This window comes from Pyrus communis, chromosome 4 (genome assembly GCF_963583255.1).
Source record: "Pyrus communis chromosome 4, drPyrComm1.1, whole genome shotgun sequence".
NCBI classification, from domain to species: domain Eukaryota; kingdom Viridiplantae; phylum Streptophyta; class Magnoliopsida; order Rosales; family Rosaceae; genus Pyrus; species Pyrus communis.
Window position 1 is genome coordinate 15035429 of NC_084806.1, and position 15070 is coordinate 15050498.

The 15070-nt window shown below is 39.5% G+C and overlaps 1 long non-coding RNA gene across 5 annotated transcripts; it reads left to right on the plus strand.

Moving 5' to 3' along the window:
• The first annotated feature begins 11374 nt into the window (after positions 1–11374).
• On the plus strand, positions 11375–15060 carry LOC137732081 (uncharacterized). Of its 5 annotated transcripts, XR_011068306.1 has the most exons (8): positions 11375–11528; positions 11987–12019; positions 12329–12420; positions 13068–13224; positions 13599–13676; positions 13820–13981; positions 14070–14316; positions 14627–15060. It is a non-coding gene; the product is annotated as an uncharacterized lncRNA (long non-coding RNA). The 5 variants fall into 5 exon arrangements; XR_011068303.1 differs by having other exon boundaries at positions 13068–13981; positions 14070–14162; positions 14244–14316; XR_011068304.1 differs by having other exon boundaries at positions 13068–13676.
• The last annotated feature ends 10 nt before the right edge of the window (positions 15061–15070 follow it).

Sequence of the window (15070 nt, forward strand, 5' to 3'; positions counted from 1 at the left end):
AGTGTCATACTCGAGGCTAGATTGGCGAGAGCGTCTGCCATTTGATTTTCTTTTTTTGGCACATGTTCTAGTGTCACAGCCTCGAACTTTTGTAGCAGTTGAGTCGCCAGCCGGAAGTATGGGACAAGATCATCTTCCCTCACCTCATATTCAGTTAAGAGCTGATTGATTATGAGCTTAGAATCGCCGTATACCTTGAGAGCTGTGATTTCCATGTTGATCGCCATTTGGAGCCCGATGATCAATGTTTGGTACTCAACAACATTGCTAGAGCATAGCTCATTCAGTTGGAAGGAGTAAGGTAGTATTTGCCTTTGTGGCGACATGAATATTACTCCTGCCCCTGCTCCGTCTGCTCGTGCAGATCCGTCGAAGAACATCGTCCATGTCGGGAAGATGTCGATGTAGAACACCTTCTCGTCAGGCAAGTCGTCTGAAATTTTCCAATCAGCCGGGATTGGATGATCGACAAAGAAGTCTGCTAGCGCTTGTCCCTTGACAGCTTTAGCTGGGACGTAGATGATCTCATATTGATTAAGAAGCAAAGCCCATTTAGCGAGTCGCCCTGTCAAGACTGGCTTGGACATGACGTATTTGACAGGGTCGGCTTTAGCAACCAGGTGGATGGTGTAAGTATGCATGTAATGTCTGAGCTTCTGAATGGCAAACACCAAAGCGAGGCACATCTTTTCTATTGGGGAATAGTTCAACTCAGCACTGCTGAGAGTTCGACTGAGGTAGTAAAGTGCTCATTCTTTCTGGGATTCATTCTTTTGTGCCAAGAGTGCTCCGATTGAACTTTCCTGAGCAGCAATGTACAATATGAGCGGTTTCCCGAGCAAAGGTGCCCCCAGGACAGGTGGACTTGACAAATATTTCTTTATGCTTTCAAAAGCATTATGGCATGCTTCGTCCCATACGAATGGAGCATCTTTCTTTATAAGGTGACTAAACGGTTGACAACGCCCCGCGAGGTTGGAGATGAAACGTCTGATAAAGGCTAGCCGTCCTTGTAGACTTTTCAGCTCGTGCAGGTTTCTTGGCTCGGGCATGCTTTGAATGGCCTTGATCTTTGATTGGTCCACTTCAATACCACGATGCTTGACGATGAAGCCGAGGAATTTTCCAGAGGTGACGCCAAACGCACACTTTAACGGGTTCATCTTGAGGTTGTATTTTCGCAGCCTTTCGAACACTATTCGCAGATCCTTCAAGTGGTCTGATCTTTTCTTTGTCTTAACCACCACATCATCTACGTAACATTCTACGTTTTTGTGTAGCATGTCATTGAAGATTTTTTGCATTGCGCGTTGATACGTAGCTCCGGCATTCTTTAGACCAAAGGGCATCACCTTGTAGCAGTAGATACCTTTTGGAGTACGAAAGGCTGTTAGTTCCTCATCTTCGAGGGTCATGCGAATTTGATTGTAACCAGAATAGCCATCCATGAATGATAATGCCTCATGGCCAGTGGTTGCATCCACCATAATTTCAATGATTGGCAAGGGGAAGTCATCCTTTGGGTAAGCATCGTTGAGGTCCCGAAAGTCTACGCAAACACGTATTTGTCCTGATTTCTTAAGGACAATGACAATGTTGGAGATCCACTTGGGGTATTGCACTTCTCGAATAAAGCCTGCTTCGATTAGCTTGTCGATCTCGACCACGATTTGTGGGATAAGCTCAGATCGATAGCGTCTTTGAGTTTGCTTTATCGGTCGTGTTCCAGGCCTGACCACAAGATGATGAACAGTGATGATAGGGTCCAGGCTGGGCATTTCTTTGTAGGTCCAAGCAAATACGTCTTTGTACTCTAACAACAGCTGATAATACTCCTCTATCTCATCCGTACTTAATAATGCACTTACGAAGATAAGTTTTGGTTCATTGCTTGTACCCAAGTTGAGTTCCTTGAGATCGTCAACCGTGGCTTGCCCTCCATCTTCGAGCTGAGGTAGTGCAGCAGTGACATCTTCCTCGGGGATTTCGTCTTCTTTACCTTCTTGAACCGTGATGTGGAAAACATCTTGGACCTCCTCTTCAGTGCTGTCTTCTCGAGCTTGTTGGCATAAGGATTGTCCAATGTGGATGATAGTACGTCTTCTTACTTTCAGTGGTCCATTTGTGTCGACCTCTAGGATTGCTTGGCGCTTCATCCTTGAAGGAATCAAGCTTCGAACGTCGCCTTTTTCTGCTAACCCATCGAGCTTTTCTTCCTTTGGCGTTGTCTTCTTCTTTCTAAAAGGCTTCTCATTATCTTCAAATCTTTCCGAAGCTGATCGTCGCAGATGAGAGATAGCTGTGTTGCTTTGTTTCTTAGGCTTTAACAACCTTTCAAAAACAGAGCTTTGGGATGTTGGCGCGTTAAGCCTCTTGAAGACAGAGGTTCGGTCTTGACCACCAATGCGATTAAACACTGAAATTCTGGAGCTTGAATGGCTCATCCTACCGAAGACTGACGTCCGAGGGGCAGGTTTAGGCTCTTCTTGGTCTTGTTCGATGCCCACACTAACGTATTGAGTGCTAGTGTTTTTCGCTTTGTTTGAAATCATCACATGTGCATTTGGTGTGAAGCCCAGTCCGGCTTTGTTGTTGTCAACTCCGTAACCATGCTCCTTCAACTTCTTTTGAGTTTTTGTGAGATTACGTTCTTCGTCATTGACAGTGTTTGAAACCTTCTTTCCAGCCGTAGCAGAAGAAGCGAAGTCATACCCGGCTTTCGACATGAGTTTGTAGGCGTTTGGGTTGAAGCCTTCCTCGGTCCTCTTGATTGGAAGAAAGCTTGATTCCACCTTCTTTGGTAGAGCTTTTATGAAGCCTTGTGGTAGTCTTGCGACCTTAGCACCCCCTAGCTGTGTCAGAGGCAAAACTACATTCGTCTTGAGCAACTTCATATTATCCATGTGCCACTGTGTGTCGGCTTTTCTTGTTCCAGTTTCGAATGGAGCTTGACCATTCTTTCTTCTTGACATCGGGATATACCGGAATATGGGCGTGTTCGGTCCTTTTGAAGGCATCCTACTCCCTTTGGTTGTTGCAGGTTTAGCAAACTCGTCATTGTCTTTGCTTAAAGATGGCACGGCTTGCTATTTTTGCTTTTTAGGCATGGCTTGCCACTCCTGCTTTTTAAGTGTTGCTTTGCTCGTGGATTTGATCTCTTCCGGAAGAGCTTCGGGTACTATGTCTTCGTCCATGTAGAACTTGGCGTCTGCAAAGTGTGATTCGGCTTCAGTGAACGGCTTGGTGTCACCTTGGATCACCTTCACTCCTTCTCGGTAAAATTTTAGGCATTGGTGAAGGGTGGACGGTACTACCCCATTTGCGTGGATCCAAGGTCTTCCTAGAAGCAAGCTGTAGGAAGTTCTTGCATCAATCACGTGGAATATCGTGCTTGATTTGAGCTCACCAATGGTCATTTCTACCCGGATCATGCCCATCGCCCTTTGTCCTCCTTGGTTAAAACCCTGGATCAGCAGACGGCTCAGGGATAGTTCATTCACCTTGATGCCGATTATGGTCATAGTTGATTTTGGCATGATGTTTATGGCCGACCCACCATCCACAAGCATGCGGTTGATTTTGTGTTCCCTTAGGTACTCCAAGACGAAGAGATGACGGTTGTGAGGCTTTGATCCCAGCAGTAGGTCTTCGTCAGTGAAGTTAATTGTGTCATGGGTGGCACAACATGTGGCACATTCATGTGGCTGAAGCTTCGAGCTTTCGTCGTTACTTTCTTGTACTTCGTGGTCACCGGGACTCGCCAAGACTACTGCTAGTGCTCTTCGCATCTTTTTTGGCAATTGTAGCGCTTCCTCGATGCTAAAGTGTGTTGGTAGACCTTCTTTAGGTGTGAGGCTTTTTTTTTTTTTTTTTACCTCAGTGGCGATAGCTTTGCTTTTTTAGGGCTCTTCTATTTCTACTTCAACCATGTGACAAGCGACGGTAATGCACTAATGGAAAAAGTCATTCGGGAAGTACTCATGCAAGGAAACGGCAATGCGTGGCTCCTGCTCCATAGGTTCCCCAGCATATGTTGTCTTATCATCCTTTATGTTTCTTTTAGGCTTCCCATTGTTGCGGCTGTGGTGATTTCTTCTTTGTTCCACCTTTGACTGTATAACTCGTGGTCTTGGCTTCCTTATCTTTTTGTAGGTTACCAATATCCATCATTCTTCATCATCGGTATGTGCATCTTGGTCGCTTCCCCCCAGTGATGGTTGTGTAGGAGGTACCGTGCCGCTTAAGCATTCACGGGAATGGTCGGGTGTCGCTTGGAAAGGCACGGGATCGAACGATCCAAACGCAATTGTAGTGGTATGCGTCGCAGCCGTGTCCTCAAGGTCGAGCTCAATTTGCCCTTGTTGTGCTAGCTTCATGATGAGTTCTTTAAGAACGAAGCACTTGCCAACAGGATGGCTCACAATACGATGGTACTTGCAGTACCTAGGATCGTCTATGCGATTCATTTCTTCAGGACGCTTGCATTCGGGTAGCTCAATCACCTTTTTTTCCAGCAAGTCATCTAACATGGCAGCCATGTCAGAGTCAGGAAAAGGGTACGTTTTCTGTTCCAACTCTCTCAAGGTGCTCTTGTATCTGTCTTGGGTGTGAAGAGGCTCACCTTTCTTTATCTCCTTCGCTTTCTTCTTGGAGGAGATCTTGATGGGCGCTGAGGAGGTCTTGATGGGGGGTAGTGTTGACGGTGAAAGCTTCCTTAGCGGGCTTCTTCCCAGTCTTGTCTACATTTGGGGCGAATACTTTATCCTTCTTGAAGTTAGTAATCGGCTCATTTTTCCCGTGATTAGCGATACCCAGCTCCATGTCGTGGGAACGAGTTGCCAGCTCTTCGAATGTTCTTGGTTTTATGCCTTAGAGGATGTAATCTAACCCCCAGTGCATGCCTTGAACGCACATCTCAATGGCAGAGGTTTCAGAAAGTCGATCTTTGCAATCCAGACTTAAGGAGTGCCATCTATTTATGTAGTTGATGACAGGTTCATCTTTCCACTGTTTCGTACTAGTCAGCTCTAGCATGCTTACAGTACGGCGAGTGCTGTAGAAACGGTTGAGGAATTCCCTTTCTAGCTGGTCCCAACTGTTGATAGACTCGGGTTCGAGGTCAGTGTACCAGTCAAAAGCGTTACTTTTCAGCGAACGCATGAACTATTTGACGAGGTAGTCCCCCTCTGTCCCAGCATTGTTGCAAGTTTCAATGAAATGGGCGACATGTTGCTTCGGGTTGCCTTTTCCATCGAACTGCATGAATTTTGGGGGCTGATAACCTCTTGGCATCTTCAAAGCATCAATCTTCTTGGAGTAAGGCTTTGAGTACAGTATAGACTCATGTGAGCTTCCTTCGTACTGTGTCTTGATAATGCTTGCAATCATCTCCTGTAGTTACTGGATAGAGAAAGATCTCATGAACGCTGTTGCTTGGTCTAGCTTTGGCTTCTCTTCAACTTTCTCCGCTGGTGGCTCCTCTTTTTCGTCGACTTCTTTCTTTAATAGGCCAACATTTGGGTCGACTTTCACGTCGGGCAGCGCATCTAGTTGGTTGACAAGTGCAGCAATCTGCAAGTCTTTCTCTTCCACAGTCCGTGTGAGCTTTGCGATTGCTTCATTCATCTGAGCTAGCTGCTCCTCGATTGAAGTTGCTCCAGTGGTCATGACTTGCATGGTTGTACTGCCGCTCGAATCAGCGTCGGAGAGTAGGGACTCTGAGTATTTCCTCGGGCTCTCTCCTCTTGACGCCCTTAACGAGGCTTGGGTGATCACAGGCTCGTGCCTCAGGTGCTCTTGTTCCTTTGACAGAGTTAATGCAAGGGCGGAAGCCGCGGCAAAAAGAGCTCTTGCCTTACTTCGGGTTGTGATGCCCGAAATATCACCATTTGCGGCAATGATGTTCTTGTTCTTTACTTTGATTGCAGGAACAGCTTGATCCTTTCTTGATGCCATTTGCGTTTTTTGATGGTTTGAGGATAGAGATGAGAGGTAGAGATGTCTCATTGGGCGTGCCAAATTTGTAAACACAAAAAATTTCTGAAACAAGAAACAAGAATACGTGTACAAAATATATTTTTGTATTAATGATTTTGGGGTTACAATCTCTTTGTAATTTGATCCTCTGATTCTATCTTCATAGGGTGTAGGTTTGTGGATGAGTTGTTGATCCAAAGGGCCGTCGGGGCTTGATCTAAGGATGAACAGTTGATGAATGGATCTTCAAGGGGCGTTGGGCTTGATCTTGAAGAATGAGTGTATGGGTTTGTTGAGGTTGTTGATCCAAAGGGCCGTTGGGGTTTGATCTTAGGATGAACGGATGATGAATGATGAACACTTTCTTCAAGGGGTCGTCGGGGCTTGATCTTGAGTTGGTGGGAGTTCTTCAAGGGCCGTTGGGGCTTGATCTTGAAGGAGGATTTGATGAAGAACGAATAGTGTTTTCTTGATCCTTCGGGATTTTCTTGAGAGCTTTAGAGCTTCAAGGCTTCAAGGTTTTGGTGTGTATGTAAATTTCTCTTCCTTTTCTCTTGATGGAGAAGCCTATTTATAGGCTTTGAGAGTGAATCACCACCATCCATTTTTTTGGTGAAGTGAGTAGGTGTTGTAGGTGAAATAAGTGTGTGAGGTTGGTGAAGTAAATGGAAGTTGTAGGTGAAATGAGTGTGTGATGTAGGTGAAATAAGTGGAAGTTGTAGGTGAAGTAAATGGAGTTGGTAGGTGAAGTAAGTGTGTGAGGTTGGTGAAGTAAATGGAAGTTGTAGGTGAAATGAGTGTGTGATGTAGGTGAAATAAGTGTGTGAGGTTGGTGAAATGAATGGAGTTTGTAGGTGAAATGAATGTGTGATGTAAGTGAAATGAATAAATGTTGTAATTTTAATACATTGGTTAACATTTATTTCACTGAAATTTCGAAATCTACACATACATCACAAACTAAAGTATTTATGGCAATTATGTACCTTGCATAGCACTTCAATAAAGCTGGAGGAGATATTTGTTCAAACTTGCATAGCACTTTAATAATATCGTCGCACAACTGTTTCACATTGGACTAGCGCAAAGAACTTCCAGTTAATTAAGAAAAATATCTCGTCAACAACATAATCGACTTCACCATGTCTTCGGGAAAAAGGTGTTGAATTCCCACTGGAAGAAGGCGTTGAAGTATGACATGACAATCATGACTCTTAAGATCGGAAAATTTGCCTCCATCCACATTTGCGCAACACCCGATGTTTGAAGTATACTTATATGGAAACTTTACAGAAGATAGAAATTGCAAAAACTCTTTCCTCTTTTCTGGTTTCACCGAAAACGATGCGAGCTTCTTTCTGGCTATGTCTCCGTCCCTCGTCATCCATAAACCTAGCCTAATGCCCATTTTTTCCAGATCGATCTGAGCACAGAAGCTCGAACAACCTTGTCTTGGGGACCCAGTTTAGATATATGTCTGACCTTGTCCTATTTACGGATTTGCCCAAATGAGAAAAATCCAACTGATTCACTTGAGCCAAAATTTTATCGCCGGACCATTCTCTGGGTCTGAATCGAAGCTCTGTGCCATTGAAAAAGGCTGTCTCGTTCTGACACCACTCGTGGTCCCATGGCAACCATCTTCGATGCCCTAAGTAACAAACTTTTCCCACGTGCCAACTAAATGTCGTGTCTTCTTTGCAAACTAGGTATGCGTAATAGCCCTTAGTACTCCACACAAACATCATAGCATACGCAAGAAAATTCTTTATAGTCCACATCACGGCTGCTCTCAAAGTGAACATATTCCCAGTAGATTTATCATATGTGGGAACACCGCTTTCCCATAATTATTTTAGTTCATCAACCAACGATTGTAAATACACATTAATACACATGCCCAGATCTTCGGTTATCAACAACGTCATCATCATCTATTCTTTTTTCATGCATTTCCAAGGCAGCAAATTATACGAAATTGCGAAGATTGACCAAGTGTTATGGTTTTGGTTTAGAACTCTGAACAAATTAAACTCATCTGTCGCAAGTCCTAATTTAACGTTCCAAAGATCAATTGCAAATTCGGGGTACAACCGATCAAACTCTTTTTAGGCCTCTCCATCTGCAGGATTTCTCATAACATCGTCATCCACTCGTCTGTCCTTATGCCACCTCATGTCGCTTGCAATGTGCTTCGACATATACAATCGATGCAACCTGGGCTTTAATGGGAGATAACGCATAAATTTTTGTGAAATCTTCGTTCTTTTATTATGAGATGTCATTTTATACCGCAACTCATTACATACAAGGCATTTATCCAACTCTTGATTCTCTTTGTAGAACAAATTGCAATTATTTTTACACGCGTGAATTTTTTCATATCCCAATCCAAGACCACCCAGCACCTTCTTTGCACTTTTATGATCTTTAGGAAGACAATTGTCCTTTGGAAGCATCTTCTTGAAAACCCCCAAAAAGTAATCCAAACACTAATTCGACATATGAAACTTTGTTTTTCCTTGCATCAACTCAACAATGGCCGTGAGCACCGAAAATCCTTCGCAATTGGGGTATAATTCTTGCTTGGCACTTTTTAATAGTTTTTCGTATTTTTCAAAGGCTTCATTGTCCATGGTGGGAGGGACATCATCTTCTACATCCACATTTGTATTCGAACTAGCGATTGGAAAAGCATCATTGATAATGTCCATAATTTGGTTATTTGGCTCCACAATAGATTCAACTATATCCACTGCCCAAGTAACGTGGGAGGATGAAGCATATTGTATTTGTTCTCCATGATGATTCCACGTAACATAGGTTTCCATCATCCCATTTCTCACTAAATGGTATCGAACAGTTTCAAAATATTCAGTCATTAAGTTGTTACACTTTCTACAAGGACATCGAATTTGAGTTGAACCACGGTTGTTTACAATTGCAAAATCAATGAACTGATTTATTCCATCCAAATAATCATCAACACATCTATTAGGATTATGTATTCACTGTTTGTCCATTTCACCTGAAAACAAAAAAAAAATACAAGGGTTACAACAACTTCAATTATGACATGCCACCTTATGCCTCCGGTATGGGTCCTATCTCTTTCGAGAATGCACAGTTACATGCTGTAATTTAAGATTCCAACACAACAAAGTTTGAGTGTGGGAAAATTTCGACATTATCTCTCTGCAGTTCTTCATGTGCACAACGTAGATACAAAAAACTATGATGCACTTGAAGAACGCAAAGAGATGCTACCACATTTCCCACATTCAAATTCTAATGAGTGAACCGCAAAATGCAACAGGTAAATGTGCAATCTCAAACTGTCCAAAATTTTGGGACAATTCAAGAATTAATCGGACTACAGTCATGCTTTCGCATCTATTCGCGAAATGCAACAAATTCTCAAATGAGAAACTAAGCTCATATGAACATTGCAAACCATTTTTTGTACATCCATACAAAAATGATTGCATACAAATACATAAACTCACAACACCTATAAACTACATACACCACACTTTAAATGAATGGAAATTAAATAAGTTAATTAAGAAAAATTATACCTCAAACAAAATTCCATCAGGGGAAGGCAGCTGCATCAATTGTTTTGCAGGTTCTACCTTCCTGCAATCTGATTAAGTTTAGAAAAGGGGAAAACTTTGCGCGACGAAACCATCAGTGCGCAAAACCTTGGGCTTCAACTTTTTAGGCTCCATCCAACTACGCTTTCCCGCATTTTTTAAATCCATTGTGCGACGAAACACAGTTCGTTGTGCATTTTTTTTTTTTTAAACATTTGTTTTTCGAAACCACATACAATTTTTTTTTTGTTGGCGCCATTTATTTTGTTTGGGCCCCATTCACTTTTTTTACATTCGTTTTTCACAAATTTTTGGGTGCCATTCATTTTTTTTTTTCCCGTTCAATCTTCAAATGTTTTCAAACCAAATACATATTTCATAACTAAGAACTTATTTCATTATACAATTTGTGCATATTTTATTGATATACATATTTATTAAAATTCATTAATTTTATTCATAATAAACATTAACTACATATTTAATCAAAAAATTTCATACTAAAAAACTTAAAATTCATATCTAATTATTCAATAAGCAATAAAATTAAAATAAGAAAACCTATTCTACACATCCGCTGGTACTTCTGGTTCTTGCTGTAGTGCTGCAGTGCATTCATTATCAAACTTCCATTCCCGGAATCTCGACTTGAATGCATTGTCGGTAGCCTTCAATAGATTTGGTTGTCAATGTCTTAATTGGGCTGTCATGCAAAAATTAATAAATTAAAATCTCACTATTATATTATATTTAACAAACATAATTATTATTTAACTAATGAAATTAACACATACAGCTAACTCATCAATCATGTGCATCTTCAGCTCATCAAGGATGGCTCTCCAATACTCCCAATCTGCAGCACATTTGGTACGCGCTCTTACATCAAACCAAAAGTCGGTGCGCTTATTTGACTTCACAACCCTTATTATTTCGTTAGCAGTGATTCGGTAACGGCTCCCACCATAAGTGTGTCGGGCCCGTACCGCAGCTCTTTTCTTCTTGTCTATCAACAAAATATATTTTCATAATACTGAAGCTAAATAAAAAATTTATACAAAATGCAAAATTTTCAACGCAAATCTTTTCCAGAACCTTTGCCATTCATTGTCTTTGACAAACGCGCACCACTGTCAGCCATCGTACCAACACTCAAAGAACAAACTGATTATAATTGTCAGAATTGTAAAGCATTTCCAAAACAAAGTGTGAAAAATAAGGAGAGTAGAAATGCATATTTATAGGAAGGTTAGGGACTTTGTGCGACGAAGAGTTTGTCGTGCAAACATCTACAGTAAATACGGTATTTATTTGTCTGATTCAAAAGAACCAAATACGCTAACCTCAGTACAACAAATTGCTACTTTAGTGAGAAATGTTTCAGCGAGAAACAAATTGTCCTCATTGTAGAGTACGTTTCAGCGAGGAAAATTTTGAGTTCTTGCAAGAATTGAGTTTAGTTTGATCACCACACATGTCAAAGAAACAACAAGGAAAAAAAATCTTTCTGCGAGGAAATATTTTTGTTGTTGTACATATTGCTAGTGAGAAAAATTTATTATCTTGTTGTAAGTTTAGCGGAAATTATTTTTCCTTCTCACCAAAATATTTGCGCGGTTCTCACTAAATAAATTTTTTAGCGAGGAAAATTGAATTCCTACTATAGCACTCCCGCTATAATTTTCCAGAATTTTCAAGTAAGGCGCCCTTTTATTCACCTTTTACCGCTGACAACCCAAAACCATTTCCAAGTGTTAGAAAAAAAAAAAAAAAAAAAAAAAAAAAAAAAAATAAAAAAATAAAGGAGAAAACATGAAATCTCAGATAACATCATTTAGTCTATCTGATTCAGACACTCTCTGCAGAACGAGAAAGAATTGAGGGCGTTGCACTCTTGAGTGTTTTGAATCACTCTCCAAACCCAATCTTGCTGGTCGACGACGATAGTGGTAACTGGTAAGCTCTGTCCCTCTTCTCTTCTCCAATCCCCCTTTTCTTCGTTCTTGTTTCTGAACCCTAACGTTGATCGCCTTTTCTCCTTTCTCTCTTTTGTAGCTTTGCACTCCAATTCATGTTTTCTTATTGGGTTCACTTTGTTTCTCTATTTCTATTTCCCTTTATGTGGTAATTTTGTTCATAAATAGACCCGATTAAAACTGAATTTAATTTAATTTTTGAGATTTTATGCACGAATGGTTGTAGGTGAAATTTTCTTGGGATTTTAACCTACAACACGAATTGCCCATTTGTTTAAAATAACAAATTGTTGTCTCTTTCGATTTCACCTACAACACGAATTGCCCATTTATTTAATTAAGCTTTTTCTATGGGATTTCATCTTTATGTTGTAACTTTTGTCTTTGCTAATGTTTTAATTGATACGATTCTAACTAATTTTTTCATTTGTTATTTAGGGTATAATCGTGCATTCTTGGAAAAAGGTTTTGGTAAGTTCTTTACAACTTTGTTTTAATGAATGGAAAATTTCATTTGTCTATCTATTTAATTCATGTTTGGGTGATCAGGGTTTGCATTTGTTTACTAGGTATGCCATTTATCCCACTAAAATTCCTCTTCACTCCAAACACTCTAAATCTTATGATCAATAGTTTTAATTTTCCTAATGAAAACTCCATATTTGATATGTAGTACAATTGGAGGGTTTAAAGTCTTTTTATGGTGTTCACGACCAGAGGTCACTCTCTCTGCTCATTCTTTTTATGGTTTTTTAACCTTATGTTTGTTTTTTATTACAGTGATTAGTCATTCAAATACATGACCACATGTCACTCTCTGCTCATTGTCTCTCTTTCTCTCAGTCTCCCAACCATTTCTACCATGACCTCTAGTAAGTTTCAATTCAAAACAGCTGATTTTGATCAACTAAGGGTTGTGTTGTTAACTTATATTTTTTCAATTAGCAGTAAGAGAATGTAATTCTAGTTGGAAATCATTGAGTATACCATCTGCTTTATCTCCTCTTAGGTAAGTTGTTTGACTTCTAATTTTATTGTTTTAACCTCTCATGTTGTCCATGTTGGGAATTATATGTGGATTTTGATTTATAAGATATAGATAACAGTTTTTAGCAATGGATCGAAGTTGGATATTCCTTAGACATAGATTTTGTGATGCATTCACTGCTAGTTTAAACTCTTTTATATTGGTTGTAAACAAACATTTGAATGAGAATCTTCATACAAGACATGTTATCCATGTAGAGACTGCCTAAATGGGAATCTTCATTCTTTGCATGTTATTCGTTCCCATTTAAGAAAGTGAATCAAATGACCTAATAGAGAATGATAGTGATAGTGAGAATCATGATGATCACAAGACGTTTGAAATTTTACATAGTTTTCAAAGGGCAATAGATATGGAAACTAATGTGATGTACTTGAATGTTTTGATTTTTGCATTTTCATATAGTTATGGCAATTGGAGAAGCTACTAATGTGATGCATAGTTTAACTTTGTTCATTTTTCTTCTCGAAGAATATCATTATGGCAAGAAAGAGGAAGCGAATCCATTTTGACTTTTCAAGTGAGGCATCAATAGACGATCTACAAATTAAGGTTGATGCTGTTACAACTTCAAACAGTAGGGTTGATGCTGTTATAACATCAAGCAGTACCTAGGGGAGTGCTAATGGTATGCCTTTTTATAAATCTCAAAAGGTGTTATGTTATATAGCATGAAAATGTTGCCCTTTTCTTTTAGGCTGTTATTGGTGTTTTCAATTGGTTCTTTTTACCTTAGTCCTCGTCCTTCTTGTTCCTCTTGTTTTGTACTTTCTTTGTACATGTAAAAGGTTCTTGTATCTTATGTAAAATAAAATTTGCATTGATGATATTTTAGTTGAACAAAACAAAAAAAAACAATCAAAGACCTGTGGAAAGAATTCTGATAAATTGCAAGAGCAGCTTGGTGGTAAGAAAATACCAATTACTCTGACAAAACTAAAAGGGAAGCCCACAGGTCTGAATTCCTTATTTCTTGTGAATGATATTGGTTTTGTGGTTCAGACCTATGCACCACTAAATGTGAAGCAACGGAGGAATGTAGAAAAGAAGGAAGTCGATAAGATGATTGAAAGAACAACGGTGAGTAATATTGTTTTTTTACACATTACTTTTACATTGAGTGTGTAAAAATCTTCTTAAATTAGATTTACCAATGACTTGATTCCATATAGAGCAAGTATGATATTGATATGTCACTCCCTGATGTTGGTACATATATTAAGAAGGTATTACAAAGGCGGTTTGTTAATTTTCGACACAAGCTGAAGAAGCATTTTGATTCCTATCCAACTCTAGAGGAGGCACAACAAAACAAACATGAGGATGTAAATAGTTAGGAGGAATGGAAGTTTATTTGTGATCGTTACGCGAGTGTTCAATTCAAGGTACACATGTATATTAATGAACTGAATTGTTGTTGTCATGTGTGTTGTTTACTTTCTTGATGTCACGTCGTTTAATTTTGCTATGTAGGAACGTTCAGATAAGAATGCTATCAATAGGTCTCATTTGACTTACAATCATAAAGCGGGGTCAAAATCCTTTAGGGCCCATGAATATGAGATTGTAAGATGTGTTTTTCTTAATTTTAATCTAGATTCTAGGTGGATAAAGGAGATTAACTTTAGTTTGTGATCCATGTATTAGGAAGCCAAAAATGGAGAGTAACCAAGTGCAATTGATTGCTTTGAGTTGGGATGAAGGAGCTAAACCGAAGTGGGTAAGTTGGTTATTTATTTTCTGAATCCTTGACAAGATATGTTACGTGAAGAAATATTCAAGCGTAATTTTTTTTACTTAAATGTGATCATATTTTTTACTTATAATGAATATATTATGCCCAAAAACAGATTTTTTTTTTTGTCTATGATATATATCAAGAGCACACACATATCATCCAAATTTACTTAGTATATTTTGTTGAATGAAACACAATATTTGTAGTCCAAATTCATTGGCTCCCTGTAATTCTAGGAGATACATGCAGATTGTGTATTCACTTAGTTAACGTGCTGTATTTTCATTTGTAGGAAAAGATGATAGGTATGAAAAATGACAACTCTTTCAGGTGGTAATGTGACATTGACAAATGATGAAATTGTTTTAGAGGTCCTTGGTCATAAGTCTGGTTACTTCAAGGGTCCTTCAAAGTTTCTTTCTTTTGAAGACTCTGTGTTGAGCAAACATTTAGAAGAAAGAGTTGAGATTCAACAAGAAGAGCTTGTGACAACAAAACAAGAGCTTGTTGAAACAAAAGAAGAGCTTGATGAAGCAAAACAAGAAATCCAAGAATTGAAGGATAATCAAAAGAAATTTGAGGAACTCGTACACAAAATAATGGAAGGCCAGCAACCACCTCAGGTAGTCCTTTGGTTGTGCTGGAATATGTGAACTTTCATAGTTGCTACCCATTAATCTTCACCAATTTTGTAGACTATGAATTATCATTGTAAGCTATTGTGTTTTGGACTACT